This window comes from Felis catus, chromosome B2 (genome assembly GCF_018350175.1).
Source record: "Felis catus isolate Fca126 chromosome B2, F.catus_Fca126_mat1.0, whole genome shotgun sequence".
In the NCBI taxonomy this organism is placed as follows: domain Eukaryota; kingdom Metazoa; phylum Chordata; class Mammalia; order Carnivora; family Felidae; genus Felis; species Felis catus.
Window position 1 is genome coordinate 100,163,156 of NC_058372.1, and position 15,388 is coordinate 100,178,543.

At 43.5% G+C, this 15,388-nt stretch overlaps 1 protein-coding gene across 3 annotated transcripts in view; it reads left to right on the forward strand.

Moving 5' to 3' along the window:
- The window catches only part of LOC123385510 (paired mesoderm homeobox protein 2B-like), a 70,464-nt gene extending 63,027 nt beyond the window's left edge, over positions 1 to 7,437 (forward strand). Inside the window, exons 2-3 of one of the 3 annotated variants that reach the window (XR_006598162.1) lie at positions 309 to 2,505; positions 6,617 to 7,437. The gene's annotated coding sequence lies outside the window, so the exon portion shown is untranslated. Of the gene's footprint in view, positions 1 to 308; positions 2,506 to 3,850; positions 4,389 to 6,616 lie in introns of those variants that run through there. The other 2 variants (XR_006598163.1, XM_045057921.1) reach the window with 2 other exon arrangements.
- Positions 7,438 to 15,388: the final 7,951 nt, after the last annotated feature.

The following is a 15,388-nucleotide window of genomic DNA, read 5'->3' on the forward strand; positions in this document are numbered from 1 at the left end:
GTCAGAGAGAGAGGGAGACAGAATCCCAAGCAGGCTCCGCACTATGAGTGCAGAACCCGATTCATGGCTCGAACTCACGAACCACGAGATGATGACCTGAGCCGAAGCCAAGAGTTGGACACTTAACCAACTGAGCCACCCAGGCACCCCTATTTTTTTTTTATAAAGTTCTTTACATAACCTGTACACCTGACATGTGTTGTTAGTTGGGAAACTGGGGCTATGAAGGTGCCCCAAACAACTGAAATCGATCGAGATGTCATGAAATCTTGACCTCTTTATAATACAGTGTTTTGCTCTTCTGACAGCATCTGAAACTTGCCTGTTGTACCAGATCTAGTTCAGTTCCTGCCTCCAGCCCGGAGCCTTGCCTGAAAACTGAAGTTCTCACTGAGATCTTCCCTCTGGGACCATCTGAAGCCCTATTCTTATGCAGCTTTTATGGCATTTGGATATGTCATCATACGCCATCATTTATTCACTGATTTTTTCCATTTCAAGGGACACATACTCTCTTCAGCTCCCTGCACAGCGCCTAGCATAGTGGTGAACACGTGTGAACGCTTTGTGTTAGAAGGGAGTTAAATTGACATAGCCTTTTCATCATTTCTTCTATTATTCCGTTGAAAGCTAGAGTTTGCATTATTACTTTTTTATTTCTCCATTACCTATGTGTCCCTCAGTGACCTAGAAGCATCCAGAGTGAGCTGCAAGTTGGATCACTCCTGGAATAGACTCATCACTTGTATTTTTTGGCTTGGGACATCACCATTCTGGACCAACCATGGAAAATGGGAGACAAATTACATCCTTTATGATTGCAGTCATTAGGGAATTACCAATGAGTATAAAGAGGAAAAAACAAGTAATGGAACCGAGAAAGAAAATACAGAAAAGGGCGAGAGGAAAAGAGACAAGGAAGAGGGCAAAAAAATAAATAAAAACCAACTTCACAAAAACAATCCACCAATCTTAGTCTCTGATATAAATATATTTCCCTTTTTAATGACACAACATAAAGGCTCCTTGCCTGTGCATTTTGTAGACAATGACTTGCATATCCTAATAACCTCAGCTTTTTAGGGAATTGTATGCGGAAAGATGTACCTTTCCAGAGTGAATTAGGATTAAGCTGGGGAGGCTGTGACTTTGGGGGAAAGCAAAAGCAAAAACCTCGGCAACACTGGTGCATTGTGTGCGGCAGTAAGAAATGACAGCTCGGAATGAGGCAGGCTTCTCTCTCATGTGATCAGCTTGCTATGCCCTCAATGAGTCCATGAGATTTCGTGTTTTATAGGTTGAGCTTCCCACTGGCAGCAGCTGAAGCAGTTCATTATGCACATCTGTCACGTGATCCACTTCATCAACCAAATGGAACTGGGAGAATAAGTCACCCTAACAAGATCCTTCAGTACACTCTTAAAAACTACTTACAGATGTACTCTTCCTCTGAAGGGATACAATGAGTTTCCTTGTGCTGTGCCACATGATACAGGAAATGCATTATCCCCATCCAAATTCAGACATACCAGGAGGAAGCACGTGAAAAGAAAGCAGCTCACAAAAGCACACACAGCTTTTGCAAAAGTCCTGAGAGGGGCTCATACACCAATTTATGATAACGGCAGATAAAATCCCAGTCCTCTGAAGCTCGGTTCATTACAAATGCTAATGTCCACACAGGGAAAGGAAACCGCATCAGTATTCAGCATCGACACAAACACTGCTAATGCTTTTTATTTATGGTTGCCACTGAGTCCCCTCAGCAGTATGCCAGATCTCCATTTGTGTAGTAACTTTAACTACTTTATGGGCTTTCATGACCAGCTATGTCATGTACCCATAGGCGATTTGCGCTTTCAAACCGTGTCTGGTGAGATAAGCAGCCACACACACTTCCGATCTCGAATCGGCAGTTTCATTCACATTCAGAGCAGGTGCAATGAATGTTTTTGTGGCTGCGTCTGGGATCAGATTCACCTGCCATTGTTAAATCTTCCTATTTCAGTTGGTGTGATCAATTTATGATTCATTCAGTCAGACGACACCTATTTACTGAATACCTACCATGTGCCAGGCACTGTGCCAGGCACTGGAGATACAACAGTAAACAGACAGAGTCCTACCATCGTCAACGTACATTCTCGAGGGGGAGGCGCAAGGCAGTAAACAAATAAATATGTACTATATCAGAGAGTCTGTCAGGATACGCTAGCTATTTGGGGGCAATAATCAACCCAAGGTATCAGTGGCTTCAAACAACAGTTTCTCACTTATATTGCATGTTCGTTGCATGTCAGCTGGGGGCTCTGTGCACCTTTACTCTGAAGCCCAGGCTGTCTGGAGAACCATCCGCCGGAGTATGGCTAGACTCCAGGGGAGAGGGAGAAGATAGAGTGGTGAATTGTACACTGGATCTTAAAGCTTATGCCTGGAAGTGACACATGGCACTTCTCACATGTCCCTGGACACAGCAAGTCACAGGGCTGCGTCCAACTTCAAAAGGTGAGGAGGTGTAATCATACCACGGGTTTGGGAAAATCAGACACATTTTGTGGGCAGAACTGTCCCAGATGATGAGTTGCCATGAAATAAAAAACAAGATAGAGGAGATGGTGTACAGGTAGGTGGTTTCTGCTTGACTGAGGGGGTCAGGAAAGGTCTCTCTGATAAGGTGACATTTGAGGAGAGGTCTTAAGGGAGAGAAGGCCATTTGGATGGGGGTGGGGACTACTTCCTGCAGAGGATACAGCAAGGGCAAAGTGTGCCTGGCGTGTGTGAGGAATTGCAAGTCGAGGTGGCTAGTGTGGAGTGAGCAAGGGGAAAGCAGTAGAAAATCAGGTCAGAGAGGTCATAGAGTTGTAGGACACTAGGTATGGCCATTACAATTTTTTGTGTAAAAACATGGTCTGAGTTAGGTTTCAGAGGGATTCTTGTTGGGGTACCTGGGTGGCTCAGTCGGTTAAGTATCTGACTTTGGCTCAAGTCATGATTTCACTGTGAGTTCAAGCCCTGCATGGGGATCTGTGCTGACAGCTCAGAGCCTGAAGCCTGCTTCAGATTCTGTCTCCCTTGCTCTCTGCCCCTCCCGTGTTCACACTCTCTCTTTCCCTCTCTCGCACACACAAAAATAAACTTAAAAAATTAAAAGAAAAAAAAAGGATTATTGTGGCTGCTGTTTGGGGCCAAGCAAGGAGTAGTTAAGAGGCTCTTATCTCCAAGTGAGATAAGGAGTGGGGGGGGGGGGGGGGTTGGGTGATGGTCAGATTCTGGATATAGTCTGAAGGTAGAACCAATGGAATTTGCCAAAGAGAAAGAGAAGATTCCAGGATGACTTCAAAGGCTTGTTTCTTCCAGTAATCCCTGGATATACATGAGGATTACCTGGTATGGGTTTTTAGAACCATCAAATTTGGCAATATCACGATCACGTGTAACCTCCTCCATAAATGAGTTGAGAGTTGGACACCGAAGTGGAGATGTGGATGCTGGGCAGTCGGCCTGAGTTACGCACTAGCTGAGGGACTTCTTTCCCCACGTTGGCCTTGTATCTGCTGTCCCTTAAGGTTTATGATCCAAGTTCATTTGTAAAATCAGAGAAATGAGCTTCATAATTACAGGCAAAAAGGGAGCTTATGACTGAGCCATTCCCACCTTATCCCACCCCTCCATTCCACTGTGAACCTTGGATATCACTATCAAGAAACCCACCTATTACAATACGAGGTCTGTCCTCAATGGACACTTGTATAGTAGGGTGTCACCTCCTCCGAGAAATAGTTTGAATAGGAATCTTAATAAAACAACATTGGGATGTTTTTCTGAATAGTGCGTCCCTCTGTCTGCTCAGGCTGTCTTCCTGTAACATGGCTCTCCATCTCACGACCACCCGGTAAATGGCACTAGACCTCCTCCCCACCATCCCTGGGCCTCCTCTTACGTCTTTTCCAGTGGAAGAGAGCAGAGGTTGAATGCAAGGTCTGCCAACCACCATGAGGGAATGAATCAGTAAAAGTCAATGTTATTTTTAAAAACCATGTTTTTGGAATATTTGTACTCAAAAGCATTTATTCATTCAACAAATCTTCCTGAACTCCTCTGTGCATGCCAGTGCTGCTAAAGTTCTAAGCACTGAAGACACAGCCATGAATAGACTATATAAGTAATTCATATTGTTGAAAACTGGGAAAGCGCAGAAAAGTATTTTTAAAAGATAAAATTTCCACTAAAACATAACTGCTATTAATATTTTGGTGCCCTGTCTTTTTCTAGGCATACATGTCCTTCCTTTCTGCTATTTTTGAAAAAAAAATGTACAACTTTGGACTTCTATATAGTACATTAAAATTGTTTTTCTTATAAAAATAAATCATAGCAGATGCTCGGTATTTGTTGAATGAGTTAATTATAGAAACAAACTATAGTGAAGCAAAAACTTAAAAGCGAAAGTCACTGATAATGCCACTATAAAAAGATAACATCACTATCAATAATTTGGGTTGCTCAATATGGTTTTGAATAATCAGCACATTTTTACAACATTGCTCCACAACAAATGATTTACTTTTTAAATGAAAGCTTTATCTTTGTGTCTAATTACAAAAGCAACATGCCATTGTAGATTTTTTGCGAAATACTGAAAACGACAAAGGGAAAAACTAAAAGTCATTCATAGTCCCCCTGCCCAGAGACTTCTGCTTTGAACATTTTCCAATTGTCAGGAACCAAGAATTCCTGTTGCCTTCCAGGGTCCTTCTAGCTGGACTAAGAATCAAATTGACATGAGACAGATTAACAAGAGAAAATAAAATGTAATAGCGTATGTACAGGAAATCCACATGGACATGGAAATTCCAAAGACAGGCAAGATGAGGTATATATGTCATTCTGAACTAAGGAGAAGGGGAGAAGGGTCTAGAACTTCAGAGGAAAGGAATGTACTTCGCGGAGTGATAGGAGCAGATTATAATTAGATGATAATTAGATGATTATAATTAGATGTTTGCCCTGCTATCCAGATGGGTCACTCAGATAAAATTTATCTCTGTTAATAACCCTTACTCTGGGAAAGACCCCCAATTTAGCTCTTCTATGTAGTTAAGGAAGGGGCAGAAGTGTCTCTTGAGCCAGTAGGGTCTTAACTGCCCAGCTCAGAATAATCTTCATGCCAAAGGGGCCCATCATGGGGTAGCATGCCCTTAGTCCCTACACAATCTTTTTGGAAGTTTTTCCCAGTCTTTTCTCTGAACAGCACACCAGGTTAGTTAAGAGCCTGGACAAGTTACTTAACCTCTCCGAGCCTCAGATTTCCTCATCTATAAAATGAAACTACTAATACTCACTTTGTAAGGTTGGTATGAAATTTAAATGAGATAAAACATACAAACTTCTTCCCGCAGTATCTGACACATAATAAATGCCCAACAGGAGAACTCTTACTACTTTGCAAGATATTTCTGCATAATCGGTTGCGCTTTATACGTGCATATTTATCCTTTTTTAAACTCGACATCGTGCCATTAAATTTTAAATTTTGAGACAATTTCAAATTTTTGAAAAAGTTGCAAGTAAGGTACAAAACCCACGTGGGCTCTGAAACCCCATGCTGGGCTACCGCCCCAATCCCACCTGGTATCCAAAAACCTGCACCGAGCCCTCCACTCAGCCTGCTTTGGTTCAGACCGAGCCATGCCACCCTCTGCAGGAATGCCTCTTTTGTCTTGCTTGGGCCCAACACCCTGCACCAGGCCTCCCTCACGTGTAGATGCCCTCCTCACCCCAATTTTCTGGTGTTCTTTAAATTCTTTAAGACCTTTTTTTTTTTTTTTTTAATGTTTATTCATTTTTGAGAGAGACAGAGCATGAGCAGGGAAGGGGCAGAGAGAGAGGGAGACACAGAACCTGAAGCAGGCTTTGGTGGTGTTATTTAAATTTTTTAAAGATTTGAGGGCGCCTGGGTGGCTTGGTTGAGCGTCTGACTTTGGCTCAGGTCATGATCTCACAGTTCATGAGTTCAAGCCCCATGTGGGGCTTGCTGCTGTCAGCGGGGGGGCCTGCTTCAGATCTTCTGTCTCCCTCTCTCTCTCCCCCTCCCCCACTCGAGCTTTTTTTCCTCTCTCTCTCAAAATTAAATAAACATTAAAAAAATCTTTGAAGATTTTTTTTATCTCTCTCTATATATCAGTTTTTCCTCACACTACAGAAGTCTCTATATATTATTGATGGTCCATCAAATAATGTTTTCATTTCAACGCCAATCTAAAAACACTTATATAATACAATATAAGCTTATTTGGTTCAACTGGGAGGTTTATTTTATAGCCACATACTCTCAGTGTTAGTGCTTTGTGTTTAAAATTGGCACCACGTGATCATTAATGTGGCACTATTCAACTTTTAATGTGTTGGTAATCTTTAGATGGGCATTGCTGGCATCAAAATAACAAAAACTGTCTTGCTTTCCATTTGATAAAAATCACACTGAGCTATCTTACCGATAAGAAAGCTAAAGTTGCTCTTTTTCAGTGATAAGATGCAATGTAGTCTCTTGATGTATTTAATAAATTAATTTTGCTTTTCTGTCATGAAAATAACCATGCTACTTTAATTGTCACAGGCTAATGAGAAAAGAACTGGGCCAACTGAACACACAGATGATGCGTTCATGCAAAGGGAAGGCCAAAGACCTCGTGGCACCAGCATGAATGAAGTTTTACAGTCGTTCAAAGAGAAAAATGGAGAGAAAATTGAGTCATTACAGGTCTCATGGTAGCATGAGTTGGATTCAAAAGAAACTAGGCAAATCAGTCACTTAATTCAGATTATAAGCAGATGTGTTGGTTTGATTCTGTGTTTTTATGACATACCAGCTTGCAAACATTCTCCATGAAGAACTTTTTGTTAGGAGCTTTTTTAAAAAAATGATCTATCAATACCACATTTTGGAGAGAAACATTTTAAAATCAGCTGGACCAATTAAAATAAACACCTGATAGTTTCAAATGAGTAACCTGAGGGGCGCCTGGGTGACTCAGTTGGTTAAGTGTGGGACTTCAGCTTAGGTCTTGATCTCAAGGCTTGTGGGTTCGAGCCCTGCCTTGGGCTCTGTGCTAAGAGCTCAGAGCCTGGAGCCTGCTTTGGATTCTGTGTCTCCCTCTCTCTCTGCCCCACCCCCGCTCACGCTTTCTCTCTCTCAAAAAGAAGTAAACATTAAAAAAATGAGTAACCCGATGGGAGGAAAAATTGTAACAATAACAATTGTGAGTCAAAGACTGTCCATCACGTTCCACAAATATTTAAGTCAACAATTGAAAGATAAAGTGCATAAAAGCATCTCCTTATGCTTTTTTAATTACATGTATAAATTAAACCTAACATTGGTTATTTAGTTTCAGCAAACTGTTACCATTTTCATACTAAATTATTTTTTTATTTGAATTTATCTGGTGATGTCATTTTTAATTAATTTGTAAGTTTAGTTTGTTCTTATAGTTTTTTTTAGATTGTAAAAACCACATAACATAAAATTCACCATCTTGACCATTTCGAAACGTACAGTTTGGTAATGTTAAGTATATTCACATGGTTGCACAACAGATCTCTAGAACATTTTCATTTTGTGTTTTTGTAGCTTTTAGTGAGCTACAAGGATGAAGCATTTATACCTAATTATATATGGGTACATATTTAAGGAATATTATAATGAAAATTACTTAAGCCAACATGGGGAAAGTTTCAAGAGAACTTTTTTCTTTGGGGGAAAAAAAAGGTTTGAGAAAAGCCAGTCAGTATGGTAACTATGTTTCAGTTTAAATGTTTGCTTAAGCAACCCTCCCCTCTTTTCCTTCCAGGCTAGATAGCTTGGAGTGGGCTGTTTTGCAGGTGACAATGATACCTCATTTCTTGAAAAAAGCAAAGCCACAGAGAGCATAGCAGTTTTCCCAGCCTGAATTCAAAATTTCCCTTTTAATAATGGGGATAATATGAACACAATACTGCCTTTAAAATTACTTTTCAAAATAGTTTCAACTCCATTATTCTATTTTTGAGGCCCCATTGTGAATCTCTAAAGTTAGTTTCCTTTAAAGTCAAACATCATTGCCAGGTTTGATATGTTATACCTTTAATCATCCTAGCCAGTGCTGCTGAGAAGCTTGCTCCTTAGCAACCTGCTAGAAGGAAGAAGGCTGTCTCCAGATGCTGTGATTGTTGTGTGAGTCTGCTGTGGTCCAGGCCTTAGTAAGAAAACAAACTAAGCTGATTAGCTCCTCTGGAAAACTAGATAGAAGTGTTTTTAGCTTAAAAGCTTATACGTTGACCTCTCCTAAGGCTTCATTTTTAAAACGAAAGATTTTTTTTTTTTATTAGGATTTGCTGTTTTACTTTTTGGAAATAAGAAAATATTCAAAGTCCCTATAAATAATCATTGGTTATGAGGGAGAAAGCAAGAAAGCAAGGACACAAAGGGCAAGAAAGGAACATTTACTGAGTACTTACTGCCTGCCAGGCACTACTCTAGAAGATTTATATAACCCATCTTACCTTAATCTTTAAAAAAATTTTTTTAATATTTATTTATTTTTTTTTTAAATTTATTTTTGAAAGAGAGAGGGAGACAGAGTATGAGCAGGGGAGGGGCAGAGAGAGAGGAAAACACAGAATCCAGAGCAGGCTCCAGGCTCTGAGCTGTCAGCACAGAGCCCGATGAGGTCCTTGAACCCATGAGCCATGAGATCATGACCTGAGCCAAAGTTAGACGCTTAACGACAGAACCACCCAGCCCCGCCCCCCCCCCAACTCACCCTGACAGTCTTCCCAGGAGTCGGTTCTGTCCTCTTCTTTCTGTAGCTGAAACTCTGAAAGTAACTTGCCTAAGGTCACACAACTTACAAATGAACGGGGACTCAGGTTTTTCTGATTACAAAGCTCCTCTGCATGCGCGAGTGAGAAACTTGTTTTAGTATATGTGCTGCCGAAGCGAGCACCGTGAGAAACTTGTTAAGACACTTGTTAAGCTTGTTAAGACAGAGTCCATTTGGTCAGTGCTTTCTGCCGCATATTTTGCTTGGGAAAATTGGACAATGCCGATATTCATTCATGAAGAGAGCTTCCTTGCCCACTCCAGCAAATTATCATTTTCTGCTTTCTCACTCAGTTGTTTGTGGATTTATATGACAGGCTCAACTTCAAAACATTCCCCACTCCTTGGGGCGCCTGGGTGGCGCAGTCGGTTAAGCGTCCGACTTCAGCCAGGTCACGATCTCGCGGTCCGTGGGTTCGAGCCCCGCGTCGGGCTCTGGGCTGATGGCTCGGAGCCTGGAGCCTGTTTCCGATTCTGTGTCTCCCTCTCTCTCTGCCCCTCCCCCATTCATGCTCTGTCTCTGTCCCAAAAATAAATAAACGTTGAAAAAAAATTAAAAAAAAAACAAAACATTCCCCACTCCCTATTTTGTAGGGTATAGAAACCCACTTCCCCTCTCCCCGTTGATCCCATCACCAGCCAGGTCTCTGCCTTCCCAGATCATTGGAGGGCGCAGTGTAAAAAGCACATCCCCACCGTCCCTCTCGCCACAGTGTGGTCTGGCCCTTCTTGCCAGATGGACCTAGGCTGTCTTTAGAGAGGGCTGATGTATGCCCTGCAGGCTGCATTGTCATGTAGCGGTTTAATTATATACACTCTGCAGTGCTTTTCCATACTTTCCTGTTCTTACATTGTGTCTCTTTTTTTTTAATGTTTATTTATTTTGAGGGAGAGAGAGAGAGAAAGAGAGAGCAAGCAGGGAAGGGACAGAGAGAGAGAGAGAATCCCAAACAGGCTCTACTCTCAGTGCAGAGCCCGAGGCAGGGCTCAACCTCATGAACCATGAGATCACGACCTGAGCCAAATTCGAGAGTTGAATGCTTAACCGAGCCACTCAGCTGTCCCTTACATTGTGTCTCCTAATCTTGGAGTGATACATAGGGATTTTGAATATTATCTCAAAGGTGTATGTGGGGAGGAAGAGTGAACAAGTCTTCTGTTTATTAGGAGAAATGTCCAGTCATCTGCTCCTTGGAGGATCTGACCTTGAAACTGCCTAAATGTGGGCTCAGTCCTGGGCCCTAGTGAGGGTCGGGGAAAAGAGAGCAGCTGCCCCTTGCTTAGCCTCTACTGCCTGCTGCTTTGATTCAGTCTTTTCACGTGGCTCATGCCGTCCTAGGTTTGAAATAATTTTATCCACGTCCCTAGATTTGAAATAATTTGAAGGCAAGGGCATGAATCATCTTTATGCCAAGCATAGTACCTTGCACACAGTAGGCACTTAATAACTAATTGTAGATTGGTTGCTGATCTCTAGCTGCTGCCTAGTTCCCACCCTGTTACTTTCGGGGATTAGCTTTTCAATGACCGGCTCAACAGAGATGGTAGCATGATGGAACCTGAACCTTTCTGCTCACACTAGGGTGTCAGGGACTTCTGCTTCGCGTGCCTTTTCAACAAACAGCTATGTGCTGGTATCCAAAGACCTGGTTTGGAATCTTGAATTTTAAAAACCTGGGTGCGGAGAGGCCCTGCCCACCGAGTTTGGAATGCCCACCCTTCCACCTGACGTAAGTCACCTCACAGCATGGCTTAGCACCTGAACTTTGTGATGCTGTTTCACCTGGGAAAACTACCGCATGCAACTTTTTCCTCCACTGACACCAGAGCTTAAATTAGTTTTTCAGCCATTCGTTTTTTACTTATTAGGGTCAAAGGTAAGGTGATGTGTGAAGGGGCCTCCAGGGCCCTCATCTGGGGAACTGGGACTTGACAAGGGGGGCAGAAGCGTTGGTGCTGGGCCTCTTTGGGGAGGAAAACTAGAGCAGGACAGAAGCGGAAAGAGGGTTGGAGCTGCTGACCAGTAAGCCCCGCTTGACAGGTCTGCACTGAGTGGCCTGGCCCCCGCTGTACAAGTTCTCCCCAGTTCAGTGGTTTGGCCACAACCTGGTTTAGCATTGTCTTGTGTTCTTGGAGCCTGTTGGTGAAAGAGCATCCTGTTTTCAAAATCCATGAGAAGCTAGGAGAAGTTTTCTTTCAGTCACAAAATGAGAAAAATGAAAACAGGACCATCCCACCTACCATTCATTTGGCCTTGTAACAATTAAAAAAACAAACAAGTGAAACTTCTCTGTTTAACTTGGGAGCATTTTTATAAAATCTCCGCATTTTGTGCACGTTTTGAACATGAGTATCTACCACCCCGGAACCCATCTGAGAGGGATTTAAAGCTCAGGGAAACAGCCACCCTCCACAAGTTTCCGAGTAACTGAACTTTGTAGATAAGTACAGATTGGAAGATAGAGTCGGTTAATCCCTGAACTCAAGGAACCCTTGGCCCGTATCCCAGATAACACGGGATGCTGACAATCGGTCAGCTCCCAGCCCCACCTAAACACCTTTCTGCTCTCCTCGGAAGGATGCAGTTTTGACCACTGCCGGCCAGGCCTCCCGGTTCCTCCTGGATGAATGCGCCAACCAGCGGCTTTCTGCGAGGAGCCCGGCACCTGCAAGGGGCCAAAGGCCAGGCAGGTACCTGCGGCCCAGCGGCTGCCGAGGGACGAGGCCCGCAGCCAAGCGGAGCGCCTGCTTTTTTACAGCCGCCCTTTTGATAACACTGATTACGTTTCCCTTCACCAGAGCCTTGGGCTGATTGAGCAACAGCCAACTTCTCCGGGTAACAAAGAGGAGGGGAAAGTAATCCAAACACAGGTTTTATTATAAAAACCAGGGAGTGAGAGAAGTATGTTTATTCTGTAAGATAACACACCTGCTCAGTGCCCGGGAGGCTCATTTCCATCAGTTGCCATGGCAAACTCGTTATACTTCAAGGCCATGTGGCTTTGTTTCCTTTTGAGATCTGGTCCTTGTCCTACCTTTTCTAACAACTCCAACACAATGCCATGGAAGCCCGCGACAGCATAATTGATTTCTCCTTCCCTCTATCAACGGTTTACATTTGTTGGGAGCAGGACTGAGGCTCCCTTCTCCTTTGAACTCCTAGCTAACCGTGAAGGCATGCTTCAGAGAGCCGTCCTCATTAACATTCCAGGTCCCCCTTCCCCGTCAGCGATAAACGAGCCCTGCATCAATGGCCTCCTTCCTTCCAGTTTTACAAATGAGTGGCTCGGTTCCATGTTTTGCTGCCGATCCAGGTGCCCAGGCGGACAATGCGGGGCTAAGAAGCACGCGGGAGAGACTAAAAATAGAACAGCAGTTTGGACGCATACCAGAGCAGCTACTTCATCTCAACTTGCTTTGCACACTAAGCCTAATGGGATCCATCAGGCATGAGTTCTCTCTCGTGCCTTCTCCCTCCCTCTCCCGTCTTTCCCCAGCTGCCGTCAACCATCAGCGCCTTCCTAGTGAAGGGAGCAGAGGGAGGTCAGGCAAGGGACAAGAAATGTGTGCCCTGGTGGCTTTCGTTACAAGTGCTGGGAGATCTGGGGGCTGCAATTATTCCTTCCCTGCGAGTGTTTCTAGAAAAGAGCAGGGAGGCCCAGCACACTTCTCCCAGGTACACTTTGGTCCAAGATGCCCTTATTGTTTAGCAAAGGCTCAAATACCACTTTCCTAAAGGCCCTGGGAAGTGTGACCTAGACCCGTGCTCATATGCTCCTTGAGAAGTCAAATACGGAACTCGGCTACACGGAGTGCTGCTCTTACAGGTCCCACCTGTTCTGCTTGAGGCTGAGGACTTGGGAGCAAATGCAGTCACAGGTGGAGGGGCTGTGGTCCATGTAGGCGAGGGGGCAGCACACGACTGCCCAGGGTCCGTGAAAGCTTCCCAGCTCCTACCAAGTACGCTGCGATTCTATCCAAAAGCTTTTTCCGATAGAAAATGGAACAAATCAGGGGCACCTGGGTGACTCAGTCAATTGAACGTCTGACGTTGGCTCAGGCCGTGATCTCACTTTCTGTGGGTTTGAGCCCCCATCGGGCTCTGTGCTGACCAGCTCAGAGTTTGGAGCAGTTTCAGATTCTGTGTCTCCCTCTCTCTCTGCCCCTCCCCCACCTCGTGCTCTATCTCTCTCTCTCAAAACTAAACATTAAAAAAATTTTTAAAGAGGGGCACCTGGGTGGCTCAGTCGGTTAAGCGTCCGACTTCAGCTCAGGTCACGATCTCACAGTCGGTGAGTTTGAGCCCTGCGTTGGGCTCTGGGCTGATCGCTCAGAGCCTGGAGCCTGCTTCCGATTCTGTGTCTCCCTCTCTGCCCCTCCCCCATTCATGCTCTGTCTCTCTCTGTCTCAAAAATAAATAAACGTTAAAAAAGAGAAAAAAAATTTTTAAAGAAAAAAAGAAAATGGAACAAATCAGCACGAAGTTAGGAACATGCTACCTTAGGAACTATGTTCCTGTCCTAGGACCATTGCTAGCCTTTTGGGCGAGGCTCTTTTGTGTTGTTGCTGTGCTTCCTGATAAAACGTACCTTTCCTGAAGCCTCCCCCCACCCACAGGAGAGTTATAACCCACACCTTTCTCCTTGTTTCTTCTGAAAGGTAATGCGTTTTCCAAACAGCTATGTATTATTCCAACAAGCGCTACTCTTACAGAATCAGAAGCAGGAGGGAAAGATGAATACCACAGTATTTAAAAAATAAAAGCACGTTTCATTGTTTTTGCCTTGGAGATTGGCCAGATAAAACTGAAACAAAATCGATCTAATAGCAGATTGTATCTGGAAGCTTCAGGGAGGTGCCAAGATCTTTTCAATTGTGCTTTGGTTTTATATAATACTAGTATAAAATAAATATGCCACACTACTTCAAGAAAAGTTACACTCCATATAATCACAGCAATAATTAATTCCCCCAAGAATTTCCCACAGAACAAGTTGCAACATGATCATTTAATCCTCCAGCCACCAGAGGACAGAGATGCATCTTCCCTCAGGCGTCCTTCTTTCACGAGGCTCAGTTTACCTCCAGGAGACCCTGGGTCATTTGTTGAACAAATCTACAACCAAAAGCCAGAAAGCCTTCTAGGTTTATCAAACAAAGGTCTGCAGACTAGAAATCAGGCTATCTGGGTTCTAGCCGCGGGGCGAACTTAAACAAGCTTAGGTGTCTGTGGGTCCCACTTTTCTGTGCATGAAACCACACTGCAGAGGTGCTGGATTTCCCGGGTCCTTTTCAGACGGAAAATTCCAAATGGTTCCAGAAATAAATGATTTAAGAATTACATTTATTTCTGTGCTTTCTTTCTTCCCTTCTGGTTTTTGTTTTAGTTTATTTCGTGGGCTCATATAGAGCCACTGATCTTGAAACGTAGTGCCTAATTCTTCAGGACGAGAGGCGTTTTTTCTTTGTGCCATTTTCCCACAGTCTAACCTTCCTCCTCTTTTCATTTGCCGCTAGGAGGTGGGTCTCACTGATTCTTCTTGGTTCATTAGGAAGAAACAGAAAGATCCTGTGTTTTGAGAAACTCTTTCTGGATCATTTCCCAATGATCACAGGACTTTTGCAATCCCTTTGGCAAAGGTGATGGTGACAATGGGGTGTTTGGCAAAGTGTGTGGAGGTGGCTAATGAAGTGGCTGAGGTTAAGAAAAATGCTCTTGGCAAAACATCATGAAACAAGGTCTGGAGTGCTCAGAGCCGAGGGCTTTCCTCCCTTGCTGAGATGACTAAGAAAAACCCAATCTTTAAGTAGGTGATTTCTTTAATAGGAAAAAAAAAAAAAAAAAAGAGTATCAACAACAATAATTTTTCTGAGCACTGAACTGAGAAGTAGCCAGTCCAATACTTAGATTGTAACCATGCACTGAGATGCCATTAAATGACACAGAGGGAACTCGGCATAGATTTTGAAGCCGGTCACTGAAATTAAAAAATTACATTTCAAATTTTAAGTGAGTCACTAAATATTAGACTTAAGAATCTGACCTTGCATTGTGCACACCTCACCGCTAAAATCAGTTTTGGTCTGAATCAAGCCTTGAGGCTAAAGGGTTATTTTTACTGAGTCAGCCCTACCTCACTTCCACCCCCAAAATATCTGCAGATGAACGCAGAGGACAGGGATAACATCTAAATAAACCAAGTGTTAATCCTAGTGTCAGTGCTCTATAATAGTTGTTAAAATTCCTTTGATATCCGTGGTCATCAAATTTCTTAGAAACTTCAAGGGTCCAACTTTCATCACTTGGCCAGGTGTTGTATGTGTGTGTGTGTTTACTTTTTGTTTGTTTGTTTTGCTACCAGTGCTCCCAGCTGTAACACTTTAATGAATGTTTGTGGAACACCAGGGAATAACCCCGGGTAGGAACAGTGGCTGAGGGCTCAGGACAGGTCTCCGAAGGGAGGAGGGGTAACAACGTCCCATTATTAAACCTTGCAAACTAGACACATTTGAGGGTAGTAATTACGG